Raw genomic sequence first — 6773 nt, 5'->3', positions numbered from 1 at the left:
TAATAACTTTTCTTTGAATGTTTGGTAAAATTCACCTATGAAGCCATCTGGTCCAGAACTTTGTTTGTTGGGAGGTTTTTGATTCCTGATTCTATTTCATTGGTGGTAATCGATCAGTTCAGATTTTCTGTTTCTTCTTGACTCGGTCTTAAGAGATCGTATGTTTCTATGAATGTGTCTATTTCTTCCAGATTGTCCAATTTGTTGTCATATAATTGCTCATAGTATTTTCTTATGATCCTTTGTATTTCTATTGAGTTCGTAGTTATTTCTTCTTTTTCATTTCTGACTATTTATTTGAGTCCTTTCTCTTTTTTCCTTGATGAGTCTAGCAAAGGGTCTATCAGTTTTGTTTATCCTAATGGAACCAGCTCTTGGTTTCATTAATCTTTTGTATTGTTTTTCTAGACTCTATTTCATTTATTTTGGCTCTGAACTTTATTATTTCCTTCCTTCTATTCACTTTGGGCTTTATATGCTGTTCTTTTTTCTAGTTCTTTTACGTGTAATTTAGATTGTTTATTTGAGTTTTTTTCTTGTTTCTTGAGGAAGGCCTGTATTGCTATGAATTTCCCTCTTAGAACTGCTTTCACTGTGTCCCATAGATTTTGAGTTATTGTGTTTTCATTTTCATTTGAAAATGGTACCTTTCAATTTCCTCCTATATCTCATTGATAACCCATTCATTGTTTAGTAGCATGTTATTTAGCCTCCGTGTGTTTGTGCATTTTTCAGTTTTTTTCTTAGAGTTGATTTCTAGGTTCATACCATTGTGATCAGAGAAGATGGTAGATATGATTTCAATCTTCTTAAATTTATTGAGACTAGTTTTGTGTCCTAACAAGTGATCTATCCTAGAAAATGTTCCATGTGCACTTGAGAAGAATGTATACATTTTGCTGTTTTGGAGTAAAATGCTCTGAAAATATCTATTAAATCCATCTGGTCTAGTGTGTCTTTTAGGCTCATTGTTTCCTTGTTAATTCTTTGCCTGTGAGATCTGTCTATTGGTGTTAATGGGGTGTTAAATTTTCCTATGTGTGTATTACTGTTGATCTCTCCCTTTATGTCAGTCAATAATTGCTTTATGTATGTAGGTGCTTCTGTGTTGGGTCCATATGTGTTTACTAGGATGATGTCCTCTTGATTTATTGGTCCCTTTATCATTATGTAATGCCCTTCTTTGTATCTTATTATAGTCTTACTTTAAAGTCTATTTTTTCTGATATAAGTATCACTACACTGGTGTTTTTCAAATTTCCATTTGTGTGAAATATCTTTTCCCATCCCTTTACTTTCAGTCTGTGAACACCATTTGATCTGAAGTGGGTCTTTTGTAGACAGTATATGCATGGGTCTTGTTTTCTTATCCTTTAGCCACCCCATGTCTTTTGATTGGAGCATTTAATCCATTTACATTTAAAGTGATTACTGATAGATACACAATTATTGCCATTTTATTATTTGTATTTGTTATTTCTCTTTTATTTTTTACCCCTTCTCTTTTTACACAAGTCCCTTTAACGTTTCTTGTAATACTGGATTGTTGGTGATGAATTCCTTAAGCTTTTTCCTGTCTGGGAAGGTCTTTATCTCACCTTCCTTTTTAATCAAAAGTCTTGTTGGTTGAATATTCATGATAGATACTTGTTTTTTGTAACTGAATATTTCTTGTCAGTCCTTTCTGGTCTTCAACGTTTCCATTGAAAAATCAGCAGACATTCTTATGGAGGTACCCTTGTAAGTAACTTGCTGCCTTTCTCTTGCTGCTTCTAAGATTCTCTCTTTGTCTTCGATCTTTGGCATTTTATTTATGATGTTTTCTTGGTGTAGGTCTGTTTGAATTCCTCTTGTTTGGAACAATTTCTACTTCTTGAACTTGTACATCTAATTCCCTTGCCAGGTTAGGGAAATTTTCTGTCATTATTTCTTCAAATAGATTCTCAATCCCTTGCTCTCTCTCTTCTCCTCCAGGTTCTCCTGTGATCTGGATATTATGACGCTTCATGTTGTGCCAGAGGTCTCTTAAACTATTCTCATTTTTTTAAATTCTTTTTTCTTTATGTTGTTCTGATTGGGTGTATTTTGCTACCTTGTCTTCCAATTCGATTATTTGATATTCTGATTCATCCAATGTACTGTTGAATTCTTCTTGTGTATTCTTCATTTCAGTTATTGTATTCTTTATTTCTGTCTGGTTCTTTTTTATGGTTTCCATGTCCTTTTTTATCTGTACTATCTCTCTGTTGAGGCTTTCATTGTGCTCATCCATTCTCCCCCTAAGTTTGCTGAGCATCCTTATAACTATTATTTTGAACTACGTTTCTGGTAGGTTGCTTGCCTCCATTTCATTTAGCTTATTTTCTGGAGTTTTCTCCTGTTGTTTCATTTGTGGCATGTTTCTTTGTTTTCTCATTTTATTAGACTCTCTGTATTCGTTTCTGTGTGTCAGGAATATTTGTTCCATCTCTCTGCCTTGGCCAGATGGCCTAATTTGGAAGGTGTCCTGTGTGGCCTAGTGGCACATTTTCCTTGATTCCCTATGCTGGGGACTCTGGACATGATCTTCGTGTGGATTGTGTGTGATCTTCTGTTGTTGTCAAGCCTTTATTGTTGTTAATACCTCAGTGGATGGGATTGATGCTCAAGCTGACTAATTGTGGGAACTGGCTATTCCCACAGAGTAAGAGTTGTTGTATGGGGGCTTACCCCACTGAGTGGGATTTGCAACCACCCTTTGTGTATTTGTTGCAACCACCCTTTGTGCGTATCACTACTGGAGCTAGTCAGGAGTTGCTCTGTTGTGGTCTGGTGTCAGCCTCCAGATGCATTGGTTTTGTGGGCCTTTGGGTGGGGCCAAGGTCAGCCACTGCTTTTGATTGCTCAGGGCTACCTGGTGGGAACTTCAAAGCGATCCTCACATGTTCATTGCCTGTGCTGGATCTATAGGTAAGTGGAAGAGACAACACTGAAATCAGCAGTCCAGTTATCCCCCATCCCTGACCTAGGGCAATTTAGCAGAGGGACTGGTGCTCCTCAGGTCTGACACTGCCAGTCAGTTGCCCATAAGTCTCTGAAACTAGAAGAGCCTCTAGGTGATATGCATGTTGGGTGGTGCAGGGATCCCAGGAGTTTCCTGGGTCTATTGAGTAAATTTCCCCCTGCCACTGCACTGTCAGTTTACATGCCAACGCTGTCTCCAGCTCCCTGTACAAGTGTCCACTCATAGCAAGGTCAGGCGCCGCCCACCTTAGACCTGAATGCACCACCCCAGGGCAGGGGCAGCTGCCTATCAATGTGCGGCGGGCACTTTGTGTACTGGATGGGGCAGGAGCTCAGGAAGTCAAGGGCCATCAGGTCAATAGCCTCAATTTTCTGCAATTTCTGTGTCTTCATATTCCTGCAGTAGCCACAGATCACATGGGGATAAGCTGCTATCTGAGGCAGTCCCACAGACCCCTGTGCTCCCTGGACACAATATTGCAATTCTTGCAGGCAGGAGAAGTCTGCCTGCCACTGATATCCATGCAGTGCCCGCCCTGTGCTAGCCAAAGTTTGTTGCCTGTGTGGATTTGGAGATCAGGGGAGGGGAGGGACAGAGCTGTGGCAGTTCACTGTCCATGGGCGGCCTGGACAATTTGTGGACAGGGTGGAGCGGGGTCTCAGAAAGACAATAGCAATCAGATCAATACAGCCTCAGTCTTGCTGCAACTTTGTTAAGTTTGCACATTCCCACAGAAGTCTCAGATCACAGGAGACCAACTATTGTCTGGGAATGACCCACAGATCCCCAAGATCTGCCCAAGTTTGTGTTAGCAGCAGTGATCTGACTGAAACTATCCCCAAAATACATGCTTACAGCACTGGCTACCAGGTGGGAATGCTTGGCCCTAGATCAGTTCAAGTAGCCATCCAGCAACAAAAGTCCTGGGTAATCTGCAGTTTGGGCAAGGCAAGCTGATCTCCTCAAGCTAGCACTTCCTAATGGCCCTGTGTGTATGTGGTAGGGGTCTGCACAGTCAAGCTTGTGTGGTCTGTAGATGGTTCGGTAGTGGGGTCCAGACTAAGGCACAATTGTGGCTGCTCTTCCAGCCCTCCTTCTTGCACCAGAAAATGCAGACTTTCTCAGTATGAATCCCACGCAGGCCTGTGACCCATCGCTGGTGTCCTGGGTGAGTGTCTGCAGGTCAGAAAGCCTTTGCGCGGGTTCTTCAAAGGGCCGTCTAGAGTTTCAGTCTCCTACCATCTCATCCAGATGGCTGGAATCCCTCAGGTTTTTTTTTTTTACTAGAATTATTATGTTCTAATAACATTTTGCCTGTAAATATGAATAATTGTTCTTTTATGAACTTTTAAAGTAAAATGCAATAATTTAAGATAACGTATTATATAGTTAAACACATATTAGACATTTTGTATATTCATTAACTATTGGAGTTACTGAATCTATATTGTTTTGGAGCATCAGAATATTCTATATTAACAAATCTGAAAGTGACAACATATTTACTTATATCGTTAGAGGCAGAATTACCTGGTAAGTATTTCTGAGCAGTGGTTCACATGATGATTTGGGGCTACCCACAGGAGCAGTAAATGATACTGACACGCATATTGGGAAAGTTCATCTTTTTTCAACTTTCTACCAATTCTTTGATATATAATGGATCAAATTTCACTTTAGTGCTATTAGTGCCTTTAATGCTTACAGGCCTCAGGTAGTTTTTAGTTTTCATTTTTATAAATAGCAGAAAAGTGAAAACAACTGAATTAATTCTCCAGGGTCGACTAACCAGTAAGTGATAGAGAATAGACTTGAAGCTGGGTCTATCTGACTTCAAAGCTAAAATTAGTTTCTTTTTAACATTTTATTTAAGTTTATGGCTATTTCTATTTATGACTGCGATACTAATTCCTATTCAGGTAATGATAGGAGGTTTCCTTACTACAAATCTTTATTTGATTAAAATTGTTAGTCAATTGGAAGACAGTAAGTGAACAACAGAATAAGTTGATTTTAGGCTTGATTACCATCAGGTTTGTTGCTGTCTATTCCCTGTTATTCTTGTGTCACAATGGGCTAATCTCCTATACCACTGAGTCTCAGGTTTCCACATCAATGGGACTCTGGCTAGCTTCGACTCATAAGAGCTCTTAGTAGGAGATTGAAGGGGGCTACAATAGATAATTTTTTTTCATTTTCTTTGTCTCAGGTAATATCTCTGATGTTGGCTGTGTTTCCTTCCTGGCTCCCACAGATCAGACCTGCCTTGATAATAGTTTCCTTCAGATCACACTCAATGGTCCTGGGTCTGGTAGCATGGTCTTCTCTCTTGTCCCTCCCCGTTGGCTTACTGCTATTGCTAATCTCTGGATAGACTCTTGGCATCTTCTTTTCCTTCTCAGGTTTTCCTGTATGTAGGTAACCAATCCCTGGATTTATATTTAGTACTAGTTCATTTTTCTTATTTAACAAAATGGCAAAAAAGTATGATGGTGGTTGCTATTTGGGAAACCCTGTCTTAGTTAAATATGAACCTTGAAAGCAATAATCTTGGAACCTTATTTTCACTGTGGTATTTTCTATCTGTGTGACTACTTGGATGTTAAGTTTTCCTTTCTTGCTCTCTAAAATAGGAGCAATAAAAATGATCACTCAAGGTAGACATAAAGTTTAAAGAATAATGTTTGGTTATAACAACTCACACAGTGTCTCACAGTTAAAAAATGTACTATTTTGGTTGTTCTTATGTTTGTTATTGTCATTATTGTTACTATTATTGAAGTCTTCCAAAAGAATGTGATTTAAGACCTTACTTGCAAGAGTTTTCCAATATGGAGCCTTATTTTATTATCCCAATTTTATAACAGAAGTAAAAAATAAAAACAAAGATTTTCCAAACATATTCCAAATGAATAGTAGCTAATCCTCATAAAGCTGCTGTTTTAAGTGCTGAAATGTGGCAGAATATGCCACTCCAAAATATGACACTTTGGCAGAAGGATTACTTTGAACTAAAGGCACTTATTAAGACAGCAGACACAAGAAGGACACTCTAATCTCCCATCTTCTTCCTGAATATAGGAGATTAAAAACTCCCATCTGAAAGATGTGCTTCTTGTATCAAGAGAAAAAAGGCATTCTTTGATAGGAAGTCAAAGTCGATAGAATTCTGTACAAATAGACCTTGATAAAATATTCTTTTATTGTCCCTTAGCCTCCTTTTTTATTTTAGTTACTTTTCCACAACTGGTTCTCTTCATTTAATCTAGTATATAAGAAGTTAGATTTTGCCACTTCATTAGGTCTTCATTTCCTTATGAAGGCCCCTGTGTCACATAAAATTTGTATCCTTTTCTCCTGTTAATCTGCCTTATGTCATTTTAATTCTCAGGCCCATCTGAAAAGCCCTAAAAGGATAAAGGTAAAATGTTGCCCCCCCTTTAGGCTTTATGAATTTGCTTCATTTAATTATCATCATAATGCTATGAAGGTAGGTACTATTGCTATCATCACAATTCTTATTTTGCACAGAAGAAAACAGAGACTTAAGATTTTAAATAATTAGCTCAAAGTTATACAGAAGGCAACAGAATGATTTTGGACCCAGGAAGTCTAGGTACAAAATCTATTCAGCAAGCATGATGTTATATTGCCAAGCCAAGATTTTTAGGGGAAAGAGAAGAGTAAAGACATTCGACGAAGCTCTTTAATCAGTTGCCAAAACAGTCTAATATGATGGCTTAACTCTGTATCAAAAAAAAAAAAAAGT

This window comes from Pteropus alecto, unplaced genomic scaffold (genome assembly GCF_000325575.1).
Source record: "Pteropus alecto unplaced genomic scaffold, ASM32557v1 scaffold76, whole genome shotgun sequence".
Classification (NCBI taxonomy): Eukaryota; Metazoa; Chordata; class Mammalia; order Chiroptera; family Pteropodidae; genus Pteropus; species Pteropus alecto.
This window is presented reverse-complemented; position numbering follows the sequence as displayed.